The sequence below is a fragment of the Hesperophylax consimilis genome, chromosome 5, assembly GCF_061612785.1.
Source record: "Hesperophylax consimilis isolate HC1 chromosome 5, BYU_Hcon_1.0, whole genome shotgun sequence".
Lineage (NCBI taxonomy): Eukaryota > Metazoa > Arthropoda > Insecta > Trichoptera > Limnephilidae > Hesperophylax > Hesperophylax consimilis.
Genome location: NC_142840.1, coordinates 19,802,693 through 19,826,742, shown reverse-complemented (window position 1 = coordinate 19,826,742; position 24,050 = coordinate 19,802,693). Strand labels below are relative to the sequence as shown.

At 35.3% G+C, this 24,050-nt stretch overlaps 2 protein-coding genes across 3 annotated transcripts in view; one reads left to right on the top strand and one right to left on the bottom strand.

Moving 5' to 3' along the window:
- The window catches only part of LOC149423623 (whey acidic protein-like), a 64,613-nt gene that overhangs the window by 4,570 nt on the left and 35,993 nt on the right, over positions 1-24,050 (bottom strand). The gene's annotated exons all lie outside the window — the stretch shown is intronic.
- SP1173 (major facilitator superfamily domain-containing protein SP1173) overlaps positions 20,097-24,050 on the top strand; it is a 156,532-nt gene continuing 152,578 nt past the window's right edge. The window contains exons 1-2 of one of the 2 annotated variants that reach the window (XM_089631679.1): positions 20,097-20,179; positions 20,521-20,660. The gene's annotated coding sequence lies outside the window, so the exon portion shown is untranslated. Of the gene's footprint in view, positions 20,280-20,520; positions 20,661-24,050 lie in introns of both variants that reach the window. The other variant, XM_089631680.1, reaches the window with a different exon arrangement.

Here is a 24,050-nt window from a genome sequence, read left to right as displayed (position 1 = left end):
CATCATATACGACCGTCCTAAGACCATATCAATAAAATCTTCATTCTCCCACTTCAGTAAAAAACGAAAAAGACAGAAGACGAATGTCGAAAATCTCTTTAAGGCGATGCACTACGTCGTGTAATATTTTGAATCGAGCCGCTATCAATAACACACCTTACGTAGATGGCGATAACGCTTAAATTCCCGCTTAACACCATCCACCTGTTTTGATTTATGCAAGAAAAAAACATGGCCAAAAAGTTCCTTTTATTTAATTTTGTGGATGTTCAGGCACAAAAATATTTAAATGTTTTTCGAACATTTTATAAAAAACTTAATTTGCCACATTATGCAATAAAACCATAATCGAAAATGGGTTTGTAAGTAGGAGATTTTGAACTTTAAAGCAGTTTTCATAGGCCTTATACATTATTTTTTCTGAGCTTATAAAAAGACTTATCTAAAAATATTAGATTATTTCAAAGGCCAAGATGTATTCTACTCGCAGTATTTAATTAAAGCACCTGAAACATTTTAGGCGACCATATTTTCAAACCAAAATCACATAATTTTGCATTACTACGTAGTGCATCGCCTTAACCATCACCGCCATCTTTATTACTACAGGCCGTGCTGTAGAAAATGGACTGACAGTTAAAGATACTTGTTTTCGGACATCTGCACTGGGTTTAAAAAGTTTAAGTACTAATCCTTGCTACTAACCTATCCTAACTATACTACTATACAGGGTGTCCGGGGGTAAAGGGCGCTAACTTTGGGAAGTGATTCTACATGATGGTAGAAGTAAAAAATTTAAATAACTTTTTACCAAATTCCAATGTTTATTTTCCCATCCAAAAATATATTCCATGGCAGAATAATTATGTTCTCTTACAAACAATTCATCTTTATTGCCTGAAAACTACCTTAACATTAAAATTTCGCCCCCTAATTAAAACCCCCCTAAGTTAAGCGCATTTTACCGCCGGACACCCTGTATATACTAACCCAGTGCAAAATTTCTAAAACAGGTATCTTTAACTTTAAGTTATTTTTTTACAGAACGGCCTTTATTACTAAAAGATGGCGGTGCTTTAGCCGCTTTTAATGAAAAACTTTAATGTTTTAATTCATAAAACACATAAAATTTGCACACGAAGAGGTAAAAATCACACATGGTAAAATTTACATGATATCTACGTTAAAAATTAACTAAGTTCCTTTCTCTCATTGTGAAAATGTAATTTGACGAATTCTCTGTTAATTGTTTGTAAAAATTTAACTAAATTAAAGATTATTTGGATACATTTTTAATCTACCTAGGAATGACATCTAGTGGACAAATAATTTATTAACAGTGATGACAAAATTATTATGATAAGCTTAAATTGTCGGTAAAATGGGAATTTCCTCTTTATCCATATGGTTTGTTACCACGGAAGTAGGTACCTACCAATGTGAGGTTTTATTGAGAAAAAACTCCATCCGCCGTCAAGTTGACCGTGGTGAAATCAGGAACACCAATTAATTTGGCACAATTTTTTCATAAATATTACACCATAGTATATTTTATTTCTGATTCCACCGCAATCAATCAATCTTAAATATTTATGTGCCACTGTTTACCCTATTTTAGAGGTTCCCCTCATTCCTTATATTTCCCTTCAGGTAAAGTAGTTATTTTTGTTAATATTAGAATAATTTTGAAACAAACATAAATACATAAAAACCCTCGGAAGAAAAAGGGCTCTAAAAAGTTAGAAACTTTAACTACAATCCTTATTATCATTTTCTTGGTTCTTGTTCATTTTGGTTTAAAAGAAGATTCACGGTCTTATTTCTGCTGATAATTCCATCGCCAGTATCGCTTAATTTGTATTCAAAAACGTCAGTATTTCAACATGTAAACTTCTAATTTACTATTTGACCCATTTAAGTAGATGACGACATCTTCAAGGTAGGAACTTATAAAAGTATTTATTTTTACCAAAGAAAATGTACATAAGTAATTTATTGTCTGCTGTCAGTCGACTATTTCTACATAGCATGAGGTAGAGTGCTGATATTGACTTATTTGCTGATTTTACTTTTTCATTAATGTGCTTAGCCCGCGTTAATTTAGATCAGAGGTTCCCAAACTTTTTTGCCCCGTAGACCACTTGCCAAATATTTTTTTCCGTAGACCCCCTGCCTGCCGAATATTGAATTTTCATAAAACTATTAACGTTCCATGTGCTAATCATTTATTTTTTTCGTAAAAAGATTCCCTTCCCTTGCCTGCCCTACAACCGGGTGGCGATATAGTTCCTCTGTTTTTGCACTGTGCAGACAGGGGCGACCTTGTGAGGTATTACACCAAATGACAATGGAGCAGGATAAGCAACGGGAATTTCTTTCTGTTGCTAGCCCTACAGAACTGCCCCTTAAGTTCTTTGTTAGCGCTTATTCCGATCAGTTCTTATTGGCATATGATGTCCGATTTTCAACATTCCATTTTCACAGTCAAAATGTCCTCAAACTTAGTTTTGAAGTCTGTGAGAAGTACATCTAAATGTTGAACGCCATTGTTAACCAGGACGTTTTTCAAAAACAAGTTGGGGAACTAGGAAAATTTGCGGCTTCCAATGTGCAATGTTTTGGTTCAATATATTAATTCTGGCGAGAAAAGGAACGTAGACTCTATTTATATACCTCAATGAACAACTTTACGATATTTAAAAATACAAATATCAAATAAGTAATTTATCAGTCTATTATTAGTCTGTGTTATTTGTGTTAGGTGTATTGTGTCATTTACGGAACTCCTAAATATTGAGTTGAGGTAAATGGGGGTCCGCTCGTATGTACCCTCATTTGAATCTTGTGGACCCCCAAATTTTTTATAGACCCCAAGCAAGCCGATATCGACCCCTGTGGGTCCATATAGACCACTTTGGGAACCTCTGATTTAGAGTCTGATGTTATTACGAGGTATTTAATTGATTTTTCCCCAAATAGTATTATGTTCGCGGGCTGTTTAGGCACTCTTCGAGAAAAGACTGTCGCAGCACTTTTAGTGGGATTAATTGAAATTCTCAATTTTTTACTGTAATTTTTTGAGCTGTACGCGGCGTGTAGCAGTGGTAACAACAGGTGAACTTGAAATTACATTTGTATCGTCTACGAATTGAGAAATGTTTTCGTCATGGTTGGGGAATATCGCTAGAATATACGTTATACAGAACAGGAGACAGCGATGTCCGACTTCGGGTACACCGGCTTTTAGTGGACGTGTTGAGGATAGAATATCATCCAATTGTACTTGTAAAGTACGTTCTGAAGGCTAGCATAATTTCATTTCAATAAACGCTTTGGTAAAGCCTATAAGATACGTTTTATATAGTAAACCGTAATGCCATACTCTTGTAATGCTTGTCTTATGTCGAGCGTATGGAAAACCGTCATTGATGTATCAATGATCACCGATCACTTTCTGAGATGTGCTCGACTACGCGGAGAAGTTGATGCATTGAAGAATGTCCCGGTCAAAAGCCGTGTTGGAAATCTGGCAATGTTTTATTTTCACGAGTAAATGATTCTAATCGAGTTTTAATGATTTTCTGTAGTATTTTACCTAAGCAAGAAAGGAGACTGATTGGGTGCATGTTTAATGCTTTAGGAAAGCAACTAGGTCGTAGTGACGTATTGTACATGGCTGTTAGGGCGCAGATGCCTTTAATAGAGAGACATTTTACTACTTTATTTGATATGCAGTCTGGACCGGCCGCTTTTTCATCTTAAGAGAGTCAATAATTTTTTTTGATTTCATTAGGTGTGGAGAATTCGATTGGCAAAATTCTGTATTTAAAGCATCGAAGACTCGGGGCTAGTTTACAAGCTACAAACTAGCGAGTTTGCTAACAACTTGTAAACTGGCCTTGTGTCATCGGCTTTTTTACAATCTGTTAGTTGACTATCCGATTGTAAAAAAGAAGCGAGTAAAATAAAAAGCCGGGCTAATTTACTTGCCATTTGCTGGCGTGTTGGCTTATAAGCTAGTTAACTAGCCGTGTGTCATCATCGCTGCTATTGCGAGTATCTTTGCGTTTTGGCAGTCAGCAAAAATGTCAATGGAAATAGTTCGCGCGGCAGTGGTTATCTTAGGCTGGCCGCATACATACGTTTTCCGTATTCGATTTCCGAATTCGTTTTCCGTGAGACTAGCGCAAACGTTCGTTTTTCTTCATTCGGAATGTATAAACGTCAGTACCAGTGTTGCCAACAAGGGCGATATATCGCCATTTAGGCTACTCTAAAAAATCTAAAAGGCGACTGGTCGCCAATTAAGCTACTTCGAAAACATCAATTTTAAACATGTCCCGAAATTCTCTAGCCACCCCCCCCCCCCCCCCATGAAATTTATTTGGGGGCAAATTTTATATTTTCTTCAAATTCTCTAGCCACCCTCCGCATGAATTTTTTTTATTTTCTGGGGACAAATTTTATTTTTTTGAAATTCTCTAGCCACCCCCCCCCCACGAATTTATTTATTTTCACGTAAAAACATCAATTTTAAACATGTCCCACCTAACAGCAAATTCGGCTACTTTAACAGATCCGTTGGCAACACTGAATTACGAACGGAAATTTCCGTACGTTTGCATCGGCACAAACAAACTGTATGCAATAGCTGCGTTCCACATGACGTCATTGGGTTTTTTCCATTCGGTTTCTCCGAACGCGCCGGCTCGCATTCGGAACGTGCGTAAGGAATTTGTTCCGTTCGGAACTAAAACGAACGTGTGCGGCAGTTAATGTATTTTCTACTGATTCCGTGCATTCGGATGTCCGAATACGGAAAACGAATTCGGAAATCGAATACGAAAAACGTATGAATGCGGCCAGCCTTAGCTTATGCTATCAAGAAGGATTTACGACGAAAACTAAAGAAAAACTTGAAGCAGAAAAGAAAATGGGCAAGATTATGCATAGAAAAACTCGATGAATATGGTGCTTCCAGCCGTTTATCGAGAGAGTTAAAGGACGAAGATCCTTTAGCTTATAGAAATATGTTGAGATTAAGTAGTTCCAAATTTGATGAGTTACTGCAGATGGTAGATAGAATTCAAAAAAGAAAAATTACGACAGTGAGTCCGGCAATACCAGTATCTATGAAATTGGAAATAACATTACGTTATCTAGCCACGGGCGATTCTTTAGAATTCTTTAGAAGTCTTTAGAATACCTGTTCAGAGTTCCAGAATCAACTATTTCGAAGATATTTCTTTCTTTTAAGTTCTGTTGTAGCAAGATGGCTTGTCGCCTTGGTAGAAGGCGGAGCTCAGATGCAACCACAGACATATGAATATTAATAGACTAGAAATTAAGGATGAGGGGTAAAATCAACTGTTGAAGAACGAAGAGGGTAAAGCTGACTGTGATTCGTCAATAAATCAATCTGATAGTATATAGGCATCTCGCCTTATAATATCACCATTTAGTTCTTTAAAGTAAAATCTGCTTTTGAATGAATAGACATTTTTACATGGGAGCGCAAATTACTCGCCACGTTATGAACTAATTTGCGAAGTCCAAATTCGGCAAAATAAATTTCTTCTATTTTCAGAGTCGAATATTTCGTTTATGTATTTATTTAAGACACTTTTATAAATGTTCATAATTTACTTCCCAGCAACCAACCAGCTTTGTGTTTCACGTCCAGACGTGTCTCGATGTGATAGTATTTATGTTTCTACAACTGATCCATATTATACGATGTGAATAAGCTTAAAATAAAGTAAAATAATGCTTATATATGGAATATAATACGACAATTGGGTTTATTCTCTTTTTCACATCTATTTTTACAAGTTTTCATAGTACAAGTCACCATTTTGCCGTGTTATTTTGTAAAATGAACCGATGATGCCTCGACCATAGTTCGTACAAGAATGATGACGTCACGTTTTCTAAATTCACTTGAGGCCATACGCGAGTAATACGCTTTTAATCACTTAGGGCAGGTCTACTAATATTCATATGTCTATGGATGCAACAAATTTTCCAAACTGGTCATTGGGCTTCTCATCAGATGACTCCTTGGCAATTTCATCCAATTTTTAATAGTTTGGGATATTTCAGAAAGTGTTTCTTCGGTTGCTGGACGTTTTTAAACCTTTTCTTTGACGTCGGGGGTGGTTTCATTTTTTCAGGCAACTTCTTAGAACGTTCTTCTGAGTAGTTGATGTTTTCAGACTGACTACTTTTTGACAGTTCCTGGAAAATATAACTTTTTTTTGTTCTCAGGTCCCTAAAAAAGCTGATGAATGGAAATAAATCGAAAATAAATTTCTTCAGCGTTGGAATTTTCCTAAATGTTTTGGTGCAATCGACGGGAAACACGTTATCATTAAGAGGCCTCCTTGTTCCGGTTCAGTCTACTTCAATTATAAAAAACCTACAGTATAATATTATTTGCTATGGTTGATGCAGATTAATGCTTTACTTACATTGACGTAATAATAATATTTTCAAGACCGATTGATTTGGCACCGGAAACTATCGATAAAGTGATTTGGGCTGCTTGCAGTCTTCATAACTGGCTACGAAAGTCCAGGTAACTACAGGCCACAACAAGACCTTTGGAGGGTAAATGCTAATATTGTGCAGCCTATTAATCACCTACGAGGAAATCATTACAGTCGGACTGCTGCAGCTGAAGGGATCAGAAGAGCATATGTTACCTACTTTACAGAAGAAAATCCAATGCCTCGGCAATGGGAGAACGCTGGAGTAACGGTCTAATAATAAATATATTGATTTGACATTAAATATATTTTATTATGTATTTCTTATCAGTATACGTCTTTAATTGATTTTATTTTTGTCTTCAATTGCTTAATTCTATTGACTTAGAAGTGGCGAAGTGACTTGCTTCGTCGGGAATAGAAGTTGACACTGACGTACTGTCACTGTGTCATTTAATTTTTATTACGAGTTGGCTTGTATGGGACCATTGGATTATAACCACCTGTGGTCGGATGTGAGATGTAGGGAGTGTACATAACATGTATCTTTTAGCATGACAATGTCGATTATATCCGGCTTGCCATTTGGAGGATAATGTGTGGGTAGGTCCGGAACGTCTATGACAATTGAATTTGATATAGAGTATTTTGGCTATGTCAGGAGGCAAGTTTCGCATTCAAGTCACCGGCTATAATAGTGGGGACGTTTTCAGAGAGGAGTGAGTTTAGTTCGGAAATAATAAAATTTTGTTTGAGAGGAGTATATACGGATATGAATATAACTAGGCCATAAGAAGTATTGATTTTAACCGCAGTGGATTCAATATTATCGTTTGAAAAGGAATGTGCTATACAATGGTCAATGTTACTGTTTACAAAGATAGCGGTGCCACCTCCTTTAGTGGTGGTTCTGTCGTCACGGAATACGTTATAATTTGGTATTCTTAGATTCTGTGGTGGTTTTAGCCACGTTTCATTAATAAGAAATACGTCTAGATTTTAATCTTGGAGAAATTCTATGATATCTTCGCGGTTTGTAAATTGATTTATCTAGAATCTAGAGACTCCTGTCTCGGATTATAGTCGTGTGGTGGCTGGTGGATGTGTGGTAGCTTAGCAAACAACCACAATCCCCAAAGCGGAACCCTGGTTAAAAAAAAAACCTATTAATCACAACACAATAAAATTAAGAATAAATACCCACAATAGCTTTGCAAGATTTAGACAAGAGAAAGAGAGATTCACGAACGAACTATCCGCAAAAAAAAACAAATCTAAACAACGTTCAAGTTCAACTCAATAAACCAGTAACTCCAAATTACATTCCAAATCAGCAATGCCCATGGACGCAGCGATCACCTATAATACAAATACTATCATAATAAATATAATAAGATACTATCATACATGCTCTCTCGGCTTTTTAGGTTCATGGATGAAATGTTGCCCTATCCTTGTGTCGGCTGCATTTGACATAATGTTGCCATCAGCATTTGGAGGACGTGCGAAGGAACAAACTAACCCGTTTCAGACGATAGCCTTTATGAGCTCTGCGACACCTGTGACATGATATTGATTGCCACATGAACAGAATATTAACTAATAATGTGACTAAAGACTTGTTGACAATAATAAAGTTTCTACCTGTTGACAATAATAAAGTACCAGATTTCGACAGCGGCGTTTAGCGCCGTTTGCGGTTCCTATGCGTTTCCATAATTCCAGTTCCCAATTTGATTTTGTCCAGTTTATACGCAGAATTACGTGTGACTGTGGAAAACTGGGCACGGGTGTATGAAAAATGAACGACTGTTCGATTACAGTTGATGATAGAATTGTCCGGTTCCATTTTGACCCTTGTATACCAGTGATTTGTTGATTGCGGTGGAATCAGACACAACCATAGATTAAAGGTTTTCTTCTTTATTCTATGGAAACAACAGATATTATAGTGTGATGTTTAAAAAAAATTGTATCTAATTAACCGCTATTCCTGATTTCGACACAGTCAATTTGTCAGTGGTAACAAGGGAGATAGGCCACGAGCGATTATTAGTAGGAGCGTATCGTCGCCAATATCTTTCTCCCATAATACTGGCGCATGTTAAGAGTTTCCCGGCAAGGACCTGGCTCTGTTTCTGAAATTGAGGAGACTCTCAACTGCGGAGTGGGGATTGCGTTCTCCGACACATCGTCTCCTGTATGGGGGGGATATACGTGGCGCAAGTCTCGTATGCAGCCTCTGTGTGGGAGCATCGTCTAGATAACGTATTGATGCACTCTGCACTTAAGCGAAGCCAGCGAAATCCCTTGAGGGCACTGGCGGCTACAGAACTGTGGCTTTGGAGACTTTGCCTTTTCTTGCCGGCATTTTGCCCATTGATTTGGGAATAGGGGAGGTGCTGACGAGCTAATAGATGAAGGCCAGCTGTCCACCAGGGTGTTGATTTAACTGTTGAAAGAGATGCGCGAACTCACGAGTGAAGTGAATGGCAAAAACGTTGGGATAGGTCGAATATGTGTGGATGGCCCTTCAGTTAAAGACAGAATGGAAGGGGCTTTTATCAATTTGGATCATCACCTAACACAGATACTATCCGGTCATGGAGAATTCAGGGGAAGATTACACAGCCTGACCCTGTCTCCCCGTCCAAACTGTGTGTGGGGTGACAACAACCAATCAGCCGATCACATTCTGTGGCATTGCGAGATTTTGACGGACGCAAGAGACGAAATGGTCTGAAAGTAATCATGTGACCAGCTTGGAAAGCTGATCTCTTTTCGAATAAAGAGAATCCGAATGCCTGGGGAAATTTGTAATAAATTTTATGAACTTTTTCGTCTTGGCAAATGTGTAGAAATTATCTTCAGAATAACATAAATTTAAAGTGTTCAAGGGAAATGTGTTATAAATCGGTAGACATTCGGAATGCGTGGTCTTAACATTGAGGTATATACCATTATATGACAATTATAATTAGTGTGATCCAAGCTATTTATATGTGTATATCATTTATTATTATAACACTGGTGAAAATCACTTAATGCCATGATTGACGTCAGATGTATTTTTGTACCCGCCTCAGTGAGACATCCTTTCTTTATTAACTCTAGATCGATCTGCGAATATCACCTACTTCCACCGGGTGCTATCGAATGTCACAAAGTAAACAGGTAATTGAATCACCTGACGCGGGAAGCGGCGGACGGAAGTGCTGCCAATTTATTCCGCCGGAGAATCTTGTTAGTTTAGTGTTCAGTCCATAGCCTGCTGCTAATTATTACGTATAATGGATACAGGTGATATGATATCACAGAATGTCGCTGGAATAGATTTTTTTAAATAGAATTATATAATATATTAGTTACGTTTTACATACTTGAGATGTACAGGGTTTAGTATGGCACATAAGTTCATTGGTGCTAGAAGCTGTCACCAGCTGTCACGAACACGTCGCTCTAGGCTCTTTTTGTGATACAAATTGCCTCCCTACGCTTTTGAGAGGTACTCAAATCAAAAACCAAATCTTTTTTCCATTCTTGTGTGCTCAAATATCACTCATTATTTCAATAAACACAATTATTCACACAGATTTTTGTTGCATGCTCGCCCGTCAGTGGACCGCCGCATAAAGAAATGGCGGGCGTTCATAATAATACTCGTATAGTTGTACTTACATATTCTTTGAATGGATATCCCTTTCTAATGCGTTCCGTTGTATGCTAGACAGGCATGTGTATATATTTCATCTATTCACGTACCGTTATTAGCTGTCTTTTCGTATGTGTTTCGTTATTTCGCTTTGCATCTAAAAACTAAACGTGCTTTATTTTGTGTTCTATTATTATTAACACATACCTATTTCTTTCCAGGAATGACTCACATTAACAAACCTCCTTTTAATCTAAAAATCGTTCAAGAATTTCAGCTTAAATTCCAGAATCAATTATGTTATTTTTTTTTCTGTTTTCGAAAAATCTTGCGTTTTTCTTGATATTGTTATTTGTAATATTTTTTTACTGCAATGATTTTATTAGATCTTAAATTCCATCACCAAAATCTCAACTTAAATATTAATATTTTACAATGTGACCAATAAAAAAATAATATATAAAACTTATTTTTTATTCTTTTCTCCCGGATGCAACCATGGCCCTTTATATTGTCGTAGATCAGTTTTGACAAATAATTACAAGACCCAACTTGTTAGTAAGTCGATTGTCTAAAACAGAGGTTCTCAAAGTGGTCTATATGGACCCCCAGGGGTCGATATCGGCATGCTGGGGGTCTATGTCAGCGAAAAAAATTTGGGGGTCCACGTGATTCAAATAGGGGTACATACGAGCGGACCCCCATTTACCTCAATTCAACATTTAGGAGTTCCGTAAATGACACAATGGACCTAAGACAAATATAATAGGCAGAGAAATTACTTATTTGATATTTGTATGTTTAAATATCGTAAAGTTGTTTATTGAGGTATATAAATAGAGTCTACGTTCCTTTTCTAGTCAGAATTAATATATTCAAGCAAATCTTTGCACATTGGAAGCCGCGAATTTTCCTAGTTCCCCAACATGTTTTTGAAAAACGTCCAGGGTAATAATGACGTTCAACATTTAGATGTACTTCACACAGACTTCAAAAGTAAGTTTGAGGACATTTTTACTATTAAAATGCAACGTTGAAGAATCGGATATCATGTGACAAGAAGAACTGACTGGAATAAGCACTGACAAAGACCTTAAGGGGCAGTTCTGTAGGGCTAGCTACAGAAAGAAATTCCCGTTGCTTTTCCTGCTTCATTTTCATTTGGTGTAATACCTCACAAAGGTGTCTCTGTCTGCACAATGTAAAGACAGAGCAACTATACCGCCACCCAATTGTTGAACAGGCAAGGGAATGGAATATTTTTACTAAAAAATAAATGATTATCACATGGGACGTTAATAGTTTTAGTAAAAGTCAACATTCGGCAGACAGGGGGTCTACGGAGAAAAAAATTTGGCAAGTGGTCTACGGGGCAAAAAAGTTTAGGAACCTCTGGTCTAAAAAAACCTTTATTGCCGTCGACGATGGAAATTCATAAAGAATGCTGTTATGAAATTAACCTTAGGAAGATGTAAATTTTCTAAAATTTGTATGACACGCACCCTCCGGATATTTATTGCACAGTCATGTCAATGTCATGGGTTTAATATTTTTTACAGAATTGATTAATTCTGTATATTTAAATGTACTTGTATCATAAATCAATTAGTTTCACTCAAGAATGACCTGTAAAGTAATGTGGTTGCACTTTTAAAAATTTTGGAACGCAAAGTCTGGTAAAATATTTTATAAGTAGGTGAAGATATTGGGTACTTACTTATTTGGATTTACATAGAATTTTTGTAATGAATGTATCATTAATCCATGCGTTCACTGCACTTCAATGAATGCGTCACAATTCATGATAATCACGGTCGTTCTAGAAAGAGTGATATCAGCAGCAACTTCTGCTGGCTGCAGTCATTCTCAATAGTGCACAGGAGTGATGTCAGAGCTACTGCACATGACCTCGTCCTATAAGCACGACCAGAGAAGGTAACTCAGTATGCAGTGCCATTACTTTCACTACTGTTCTTTATTACTAACAGAATGCATTTCATTTTCAATACAATTACATTGTTTTGTTTATTGACTTTTTAGATCTAGGGCGGGTATTATTAACTCTATTCTAGACACATTTTTTTACTCCCTGCCGTCATTTAAGGCGATTCACCACGTCGGGTAATATTTGGAATTGAAACAAAAGTGAATTTTTTATAGATGTAGGGGGTCTTACATTTTATTAGCTGTCCTATTATGAGCTATGTAAGGGGTTTTACAATGAGATTCCTCATGTTAAACCCTCTCCCACTGCCTCTACCCCTTCCCCAATAGTAGACAGATTTCATTCAAATACCGTTGTTGAACAAGGAATAATTAGTTTACCCGCTGTGTGTATCGAACTCGGTCCGATTCGATCCAAGTCGAGCGTCCTACCCACCAGGCTACCGACAGTATCTCCCGCATCTGTTGTATGATTACACAATATATTATTTATTTATTTATTATTCATTATCGGCTGTTACAAGGAAATTGACATTTGGTTACAGTGTGTAAGAATAGCAGGATACATAAATATAACTGCAGTAACGCTATTATATTATTACCTTTAAGACATTCTTAAAAACATAATATCCGCGATATAAAAGAAGCCTTAAATTCCCCAATAACTCCCCTCAAAGAAGGTTCACGGGGAATTCCCCTTCGCTGCAGCCTTTGGGATATTGGGTTTCACCTACAGCCTAAAAGCATCGTAAGATGTATTTACCTTCTCAGTTTCAGCAATCACAGTGCATAACGGAGTTGCTGACAAACTGAGGATTATTAGCTAGAGAATAATATATGAATTTGACCATTATTTATTTATACGGTTTTTGACATTACCAATTTGATTCCCAGCAATTTTTCTCTTGGTGTTTGAATTTTGAATGCGCCTGTAACAGGGTTTTAAAATCCGGAGCCGAGAAAAAACGACAAGCAAACGAAAAATTTGTTTCCTATTCGAAATGAAATAAAGCAGCGACTTTCAACTCAACAATCACTAGTTGCGGGCAACGTATTCCTCATCCCAAGAGATCGATGTCTAGCACGGTTGATCGATAAATGTTTTATCGATAATGTCCGTTTTCATCGTTCCCGAACGTGATTGCAGATTGTCAATGTACAAACAACAGTTCATAACGTGTTCTTAATTTATTCGACGTGAACTGTTATTTGTACGTTAGCGATCTGCAGTAGTACTCGGGAACGATGACAAGTTATCGATAGTAGCGATAAATTCTTTATCGATCGATCGTGATCCACCCCTATTTTCCAGTCTGTGTTTACTTACTTTAAATAAAACAAATTTAAGTAAAATAAAAGTGATGCATAAAATAAATACGAAAGCAATCAATGTACTACCAACTACCAACTCGTGCTCAATGCTTAAGAGGAAGCTACAAGCCAAAAATGTGTATATTCTTGGTGTACCTTATGTTGTAGGTAATAGGCATTAAAATCGCTTGACAAACGGAGTCTAGAAACGTTCGATTTCAAGCAAAAAACTGTTTTTTTCTTATTTTATAAATAATTTTATAAGAAAGCAAAAAATTTAATCAAGTGAAACAGATAATATTAGCTATAAAAACGTTATTTCATTTATGCGTTCATACTATAAATACTCTATTGAGAAAATATTTTTTGTAGTAGTTTGCATTTATATTTTTTATTGATTTTTTTATTATTTGTATTCTACTCAAGCGAAGCGATAGGAAAACCTTTAATTGAACTAAAACATATTTTTTGGTTTTCATAATGTACACCAATTCGTTATAAAGATTAATCAAAATAGTTGTTTGGCATTAAGCTTCGCCTTTTTCTGAAGGCTCCCGGTACCTGCTCAAACTATATCAAAGGTTAGTTGGAAAACGGATAATTTGTTGTGATAGTTGGAGAGGTATAAACATTTAATTATTATCGGGGAAATAACTTTATTATAACAAAGAAGTTACCTACAGTATTTCAAATTAATTACAGAGTGACCTTGTTTATTTTTAATACGTTTTTCATAATCATCAATTGCAACCCTCGGAGAGTTCTGACCACCTCTGGGAAACGCTTACATTCCTGCTGGTCTCCTGCTGGTCTCCTGCTGATCTACTGCTGGTCTTCTGCTAGATTCATGCTGGTTTCCTGCTGTGTTCATCCATCTATGCATAAGATTAGGCTGGTGAAAGATCACCTTTCAGAAGCGAAACGCTGTATGAAATGACCCACTGGCTCTGGACAGTAGGTAGCAGTTGGAACTATTTTTATTTTATTTATTTATTTTACGCCTATTAAGGCTTTAACATACATATATAACAATATTTAAGCAATTATACTCGTAAATAGTGCAGGAAATGACTGCTTAAAACACATATATAAATAAATATATTGTTGAATTTGATCCACACAGTATGTAGGTACAAAATATAAAAATAAAAAATCCAAAATAATTTATTTTTTTTCAGCCGACAAAATACTGTAATACTATCAATTTAAATAGCTTTATCAAAATATTCCCCTACTAGATGAAAAAAACTTCAAAATGTATGCTTATATAATGAAATTGATGTACGAAATATATCAACAATATTTGCGATACATATTCATTTAAGAAAGGAAAGTTTTACTAGACTCGCCATATTATTAAGTCGTACCCATAGGTAGGGTCGTCATAAATCCATCCTTACCACTTTTCCAGACTGCAGAATGAAACGAGTAATCTAGCCTAGTGTATAGTGTATTGTACTACTATCGATCTTATTATCAATCCTAAGCTCAGGGCTTGTGGCGTCAGATTCCGGGGGCGGGGGGTGGTTGGCATTGTACAATGTTAATCCCAATTAAAGCAATTTCCGTTGAATGGATGCTGTGATTGCATATTCCGGGTGACTGACAGACTTGAATGCTGTAACGTTTAGGAATGGTTCATTTTGGTATCGCACATTAAGTTTATTTACTAAAAACAAATAAAGAAATCCTGTCCATTGTACCTATTCAATTATGAATTATCATAGGTTCTCAATTTATGTATATGTAATATTTAAGAGAGTACTGGGATCTCAAACTTTCAATCCGTGAAATCTGTTTTATATTTTTTTATAAACCGTAAGGAAAATGAGTTTATTAGTAGGTAATAAGTATGTATATGGATTTATAAATTCGGATGAGCGTGATATTGCAAAGCGTGATTACCACTGTCCTAGCATCTCTGTTCTTATGTTAATTCTAGCGCAAACCAGTGAAAAATCACGGGATTGTCTAAATTCTTGACACAATCAGTTCCGATTTTGAAAATGGAACTTAAATTCAAACCAAATCAGAGTTCACTGGACCAGACTTAAAATCACAGACAGACACACAGCTTAAATTATTAGGATTTTTGATTTTATTGGATATTAATAGGTACACACAATAATAATGATTTCTATAGACATTATGTTGATAAATGTCTTTATACAATTATTTTGGTACTTAAGAATACAAAACTTTAATTTGGATTTGGGGCTAAAATACCCTTACCCTTACCTGAATTTCTTTTTTTAATCCAAAAGCAAATAAATCATACGGAGTTGTAACTAATAAAATAATAATCTTGCCTTATCAACCGTGTTAATATTATGAAAATAAATTTTTAAATAATATCGTAAAAAAAGCGTTATTTGGGTGGAAATTTTAATTTACATCCGACAAATTTGTGTTCCAATGTCATTAGTATTTTAAAATTAACGCCCATCAATGTGCTTTTTTATTTACACTTTAACATAGTAAATATATCAAAATTATTTTTTAATAATTATCATTAACTAAAAAATAAGTTTCCTCTAAAATCATGAAGAAATGAATTCTTTAAATGGTCTATATTGTACAGGGTTTTCCAATAAGAGGTGTTATTTTGAATAGCCCGCGCTATTTCGGTAGATGTTACTTTTGAAGCTGTCATTTTTTGACATTTGACAAGTAGAAACTACGCCATTAATAAAAATGGAACGCTAATGCACGCTTCAACAACGCATTGAAATGATTAAAATTCACTTGAGTGAATCAAATGCAAATCATCTTGAGTGATGATTTACATCATGAGGCCCATTTACACCTCGGTGGCTTCGTCAACAAGCAAAATTGTCGCATCTGGGGCTCGGAAATACCAAGAGTTATTGTTGAAAAGCCTCTCTATCCTCAACGTGTGACTGTTTGTATGGTTTATGGTCCGGCGGAGTCATTTACTTTACTTTCAACAAGACGGTGCTACGCGCCACACAAGCAACGAAACCATTGATCTTTTACGATTGAATATCAAAATTACACCTCTTATTGGAAAACCTTGTATAATAAATTGTTAATAAATAAAATAGTACACATCTTTATTAGATATTTGCTATATCTTTTGATGAAACCAATAATTATTCAGTTTGGCTAAGTATTTTGGCCTCAAATCTAAATTTAAGTTTTGTATGAAAATTTCCCTTATGCAAACTCTCACAAATGTTGTAAGAATGAAAAATGCGACGATTTTATTCTGACTCCTAATTACGGGCAATTTCTTTACACCTTGCTAGTGTTGCAATAACATTATTGGTCATTGCTTCGTGATGATATCATAATAATTATTTTATAACTTACTGTTGGCTGGCCATCACTGCCACTGAGCCAACACATTGTCTTAACACATTGCTGACCGGTATAATAAATATATTGATGATTTTAATTTCAGGGGAACTGCGTGCACACAAAATAACATTATAAAAAAGATGTTTACGTAATTCAATGATATTTTACCACAAGTGCACAACTTCACTCGCACATCTTCGGAAATAAGTAATATATCAAACCCAATCATCAATATTGACATCAGTTGAATGTACATCTAATGACCTACTATCAGACAAGAGTTTCATTTCATAAACGATAGAAATTTTCCGAATACAGGACGTTAAAAAATGATGCGGGTGGTACAACATGTGTCATCTTCTTGACCTAAAAAAGGAGCAGGTTAAGTCAAATATAGGTCATTCACTATACGAACGTTGAAGAGGACACACGTGAATAATTAGAAAACAACCCCTTAAAATGAACACCACAACTAGACTAACTCGGCAACTTGCCGTTCGACGGATTTTCAAACTGTTTAACTCGTCGGCATACCTGCAGCCAAGATTGATTGGGGGGTTTGCACTTTTTTCGCATCGGCATATTGCCCGCCCCATTGGGGCGACTAAAACTTTTCCCAGATACTTAGATAGTTCACAATAAAATTATAATATACTCGGTGTCCGGAAACTCGTAGTACAAGCGGGAAACTGGAGAATCTACACCACATGGAGAACCCAAAAAAACATAAAGTTTTTTGATTTGAGCATTTTCACAAAAAAAAAAAAAAACAAAAAAAAATATTTTTCGGCTATTTTAGGGTTAAAGTTTTTTCTGGTGTTTAGGGTTGAACAACAGATGTTTTAACCCTGCAGAGCAGAAATATTTTATGATTACACCGGGTTAAATGAAGGGTGATTTCAAAATAATGCTTCAAATAGTTTTAATTAGTTGGGTACTTTGATCTTCAGTAATAATTTATAAGAATTTGATTAAAAAAAGAAAAAAAAAAATTTACAAAAATCAACTTCAAACTCGATTTACTCGATAACGAAAGCTCAAATCAAAAAAAAAAATATACTACAAAATCGACTCCAAATGTGATGTAGATTCACCAGTTTCCCGCTTGTACTACGAGTTTCCGGACACCCTGTATACAAAAGCATAAAAAGTGTTTAATTTGGGAAAATATGGGGTGATAATCCTTCTCAAGTATGCACAGATGTCACAAAAAAAATTAGTATGCCGATGGGTTAAAAAGACAGTGGCTTCATCCGGAGGCGTGAATCAGGGCGACGACGCGCGACGCTGCAAACCAAAAGAGACGATCACTTTATTGTCTCGTAAGATTTTGCAGTAGGTGCGATTTTTGTGATGCTGGGTGTACCTAAGTTGTTGTTTCTTTTTAATTACTTACTTCAATAATAATTAACTGTGGAACCTGACTAAAAGAACCATCTTATCGAATATACTTTAACTAATTTGATATCCATTTTTTTATTGGAAAAACTTTTCTTTAATAACTTTTGAAGGTTATGAATGTATTATATCATTGAAGAAGAAGATAATAATAAATCTAAAAGAAACATTGAACAGAACAAGACACGTCTTTAACCACTCGACCATTGGGACCTAATTATTATAAGTCATTGTTGTCGATCTCATATTTCATATTCAAAATTAACAAATATTATCTTTCAACTAATTTTTACCATATTTAAAAAATAAAAATTAGTTGCATGATAATTTTGTTTATTTTGAATTTGAAATACAAGATCGACAAAAAGAATTGGTTTCTCACCTAAAATATGAGAAACATGTCCGATTTTTATGGGATTACTTTGATTAGGTCCCAATGGTCGAGTGGTTAAAGACGTTGTCCCGATAAGACCGAGATGCTGCATTCGATTCCGAGTTGATACCGATTTCATTTTATTTATTTGTCTTTTACGGTTTCATGTTTCTCCTCTACCTTCCATATACAATCATAGTCTCACTTGTTCCAGACGGTTGTGAGCAGTTGGAACTCTTGAGTGGTTTCCACAGACATAGGAATTAATAGACGAGAAGATAATGGCGAGGGGTAAAATCAACTGTTGAAGAACAAAGGGCGTAAGACTGACTGTGATTCGTCAATAAATCAATCTGACAGTAAATAGGCATCTCGCATTATAATATCACCATTTACTTCTTAAAAGTAAAATCTGCTTTTGAATGAATAGACATTTTTACATGGGAGCGCAAATTACTCGCCACGTTATGAACAAATTTGCGAAGTCCAAATTCGGCAAAAAAATTCGGTTGCATTTTCAGAGTCGAATATTTCGTTTAAGTATTTAGTTAAGACACTTTTATAAATGTTCATAATTTACTTCCCAGCAACCAACCAGCTTTGTGTTTCGCGTCCAGACGTTTCTCGATGTGATAGTATATGTTTCTAAAACTGATCTATATTATACGATGTGAATATGCTTAAAATAAAGTAAAATAATGCTTATATATGGAATGTAATACGACAATTGGGTTTATTCTCTTTTTCACATCTATTTTTACAAGTTTTCATAGTACAAGTCAACATTTTGCCGTGTTATTTCGTAAAATGAACCGATGATGCCTCGACCATAGTTCGCACAAGAATGATGACGTCACGTTTTCAAATTTCACTTGAGGCCATACGCGAGCCCAGCCGGCTCCAATGGAACCGGTGTGGGGAGTGGGGATAATACACTTTTAATCACTTAGGGCAGGTCTACTAATATTCATATGTCTATGGTGGTTTCACATTTAAAAACATAATTTTAAAATCGAGAGGTAAAAAATATAAGGTACCTACATCGATAAAATGAAATAATATAGAGTGAGAATAAAATAATTATAAATACATTAAAAATATTTAAATATTTCCGACTAGATTTGATAGTTTTCTTTCGTTGATAATGATATCTAATTGTTTTAAAATGTTTTAAACTAAAAATGAATTAATGCTTATTAGCGTTTCTTACAATTTACGATGAATTTTTTTCATAATTTCAACAGGAATTCCTCACTCGTCAAAGTCTAAACTTGTCATTTCAAGATCTAAAATAAGGCCGAAGCTCCCCCATGTCTCCAATGGGTTTATATCAACTTTATTTTTACTTTTTTATTTCCGATTCAATGGCCGATCCCGTTTACGCGGCAAAAGCGAATCTCATCTGCACGACACAAAAATATGTCAAAGAACTATATACAAAAGGTATTTTTCAAATACTCTTTACAAATACTGCGTTTACGTTTACGCTTTGTGATGCTTTGACTTTTTGATTAGGTGTTTATGTTTTGTTTTCCAGATCTAGGTAGGCGACAGTATAGCGTTTTAGCCACACGCCACCACATTGTGCGCCAGTTACCAGTTGCTTTTTGGTTCATGTTGCGTGAGCACGCCTTGAAGCGTTCAGTGTTTTCAGTTCTGGCAATACTTCAGCCGCGGTGGCGCGCATTTCCCGTTAGTGTTCTTTTTCAAACATTCGACAAACGCCCCCATTTTCATTATTATGATTATGATACAAATTCGTAGTTCCGATTTAAAACGTTCTTAATTTGAAGTGTTTTGTTTATTTTTTATTATATTTTATAGCTGCAGTTTGATTTTTATGTTTTGTGTTATTTTATTAAGAACTTTCGTGAAATTGCTAAAAAATCATTACTCTCAACTATTATTTGAATTTATCTGTGGAATACATTGCGTTTATTTGAAACGAATAAATTCCACATTTTAACACTAATAGTCGTTTGAGAGGAGTGTTTTCTTTTATTAATAATTGTTAAGAAAAATTTGTGTTCCAGGAATTTAATTTTATAAGTTACGAATTCAGTGTTGTGTGTGTCAAACTCATTTGATTTGTTTATAACGAAAAAGTGGTGACTATAAAACAGTTTTACGACTGGACCCATAACTGAAGGACACTAAGAAACATCATCAAACTGTAAGCATAATATTATGTACCTACATTTTAAATAACATTATTATTTTATCCAATTATTGAATACAAAATTATTAAATAAACGCACCATATTTTTGTACCTACCTAATGAATTCACGAATTTAGCTGGCATAAGAGAACAGGAATCTTCCAAATTTTAAAGTAGGTACTTATTTTAAATTTGAGGCTGATTAAATTTCGTTTTTTTACTCTGCCATATTTGGATACGCAGCAGTGGGTATGACTCACATCGCGAACTGGCCTCAAAACAAGAAAAGTAAAAAAGTAATCAAATTCAAAGGTTTTGTTTTATGACTTGATGCTTGAGTCACGCTGCATTGTGATGTGTGGATATGGTCTTGCCGCTGAGAACTGCGTTGTGAACCAGAAAGAGGGAGAGGCTACAAAAGAGCTAACAACGGCATATCTTTACCTGCACAAGTTCGAATGAGGAACTTTTAATTTTCCCCATCGATACAGGAAAAAGTGAGATACCACCTATTAATTTAGTTACTGCTGTCTCAACGATGTGCCTATCAACGGTTTTTGCGCCTATCTTTTTCTACCTCAACATACCCATGAACTCTTTGGCGTCACTGAAAGTACCTACCGAATGACTACTGATTTCTCCATCGGTTGTTCATCTTTCGAGAAATGTGCCAAGTTGACAGGTACGCAATTTTTTTTAAACACAAGATTTAAACTTAATTGGAAATAAAGTGTTATCAAAAAAATTAACATCTTTTTTACTCAAGGGAGATAGAAAAATATGTACAAAATAGGTTAGTAGTTCCTTAGATTGAGTTATTTAAATAATTTATGCTTATTTCCGAACCTTCACTTTAAGGCGATGCACTACGTCGTGTAATATTTTAAATTGAGCCGCTATCAATAACAACCCTTACGTAGATGGCGATAAGGTTTAAATTCCCGCTTAACACCATCCGCCTATTTTGATTTATGCAAGAAAAAAACATGGCCAAAAAGTGCCTTTTATTTTATTTTGTGGATGTTCAGGCATAAATATTACTTTTTTTTCGATCATTTTATAAATAACTTAATTCGCAACATTATAAAATAAAATCATAACCGAAAATGGGTTCGTAAGTAGGAGATTTTGAACTTTAAAGCAGTTTTCATAGGCCTTTACATTATTTTTTTCTGGGCTTATAAAAAGACTTATCTAAAAAATGCTCGATTATTTCAAAGGTCAAGATGTATTCTACTCGCAGAATTTAATTAAAGCATCTGAAACATTTCTAGGCGACCAAATTTTCAATCCAAAAACACATGATTTTGAATTACTACGTATGGCATCGCCTTAATTGAGAAAAGAAGGAAAAAATCTCCCCCGACATAAATAGTTGGTTGTTTCTTGTGGTAGTAAAGTTGAAACCAAGTGTTATTTATTTTTATTTTTTGCGTATAAGCGTGCAGCGGAATTTGGCAACTTTACCGCCATTTGTTTTTTTTTAAGTCTTCATCTCTTGTTTACTTCTGCATAAGTTTATTTTTTGATCTCTCCACGTGATGTCTAGCGAACATATGTTCATCGCACGTTGCTTTACATTCAATTTTTTGACCGCATTATTTCTATTTAGGTTAGGTTAGGTTTTGCATTCGTGTTAATGTATGACGTGTTTTGTAGAATCCATTGGAACTATTAAATTTAAGTATTTAACTATTAAATTTAAATTTAAGTATTAATTTCTTCGGGGGGTTATGAGGAGAAGAAAAAGATGAGGGTTGAAATATATTTGCGTAGTGGCTATGCAGGTCTAGTCAATAAACATAGTCAAAACCGTCTAAGGTAATGTTTCAATTGTAAGTGGTGATATCTGGTTCAATGACATTTCATAAAAATGAAAATTCAAAAAGCGATAGTCATTAAAAGTGATGAAACCAAAAATAGATTTTTAAATTCTCCAATCTCCAATCGAGGCGCTTGCAATCGCCGTCGAAAGTACATACATTGGTCGACATCCTTATTCTTGAGTCTCGTCGAAGGGCCACACTTACATACGTCAAACGTCAAAAGTCACTCCACTCGAACAACGAGTGGGTCGAACCACTCGTTGCTCGAGTGGAATGACTTAGTCGAGAATCGAGGCCAAGGGCGATACTGAACTTATGTGAGTGAGGTTTAGACGAAATAATATGAAACGTAACCCATAGTGAACTAATTAAATATACCTTCATTTTTTGCGCCCACGCCGGGATTTGAACTATCAATAAATATATCAATTATTATGATTTTATTCGTGAACAGTTAGACAATATACTAACAATAAGTACCTACAGACTACAAATCAGAGAGAAACCAACGTCAACCATCATACCTACTTATTCATTATCGAGACCGGTCGGTGGCCGAGTTGACATCGCGTTTGGGTTCCACCCAGGCGTAGCGTGTTCAATTCCTCGGCTGACTAAGTCCTCCATCACAACACAAGCAACATTTTTTGCTTAATGTGGTGGTAGTAGGAGATTTTCAAATACTTTCAGGTTATTCGTAACCCGGGAATGTTTGTCTTTCTTTTTAAAAAAAAGAAAAAAAAAAGAAAATTGTCTACTGGGACACTGTTTGCACAAACATAGAATCAGATGTTTGCGCAAACATGCAAAATGGAAGCGTGGCTGCACACTTGTATGCAGATGCAATGTTTGTGCAAACAGGAGCAGGAGACACGGTTTTATCCCGGGCCCATACATAAAATATTCTTAAGACAATCTTGGCCAGTGATTTCTCCATTCATACTGCGAAACAAATTAAAGCTAGAAATTGAGCTACATAATTTATCACTCCTTTGTTTAGAAAAAACATCTCGTTTAGTTCGTGTAAAAAGTTAACGCTTGAAAAACACGTTCCTCTCGATGACATCATGGCTAATGTTGGAATTACATAGGTCTGGTACAGAATTGAATAACTTCCACACCGACTGCGTTCCGGCTCAAATGTACCACGATGCATAGGAACTACTTACTTCTAATTAAAAGCGAGGTTGTGTATTTTCACCTTTTCTACTATTATAATAACAATAATTTACTTACAAAAATTGATGTTAACTTACAAGAAATTTTTTGAAAATATTAATTTTTTGGAGATTGAATGGATACAAAAAAATGTTTTAAAATAGTTCATTCGTTGGATATTTCCTGTTTTAGATTAATGCACTAGTGCACAGATCTGTACTTGAGTTGGACGCTACCAAAACACACTTTTTCGACATGACATAAGGAATTTTATTTCTAAAAAAAATTTTGTGATACAGACGTGCTGTGCAAATTTCACGACGCCAAAGCTCTGAGAGCACCCTGCTCGGCAGTTTTTGCTGCCTCAGACACAGATTTTCAATGCTATACTCTATACGCTATATAACTAGATGATTAAAG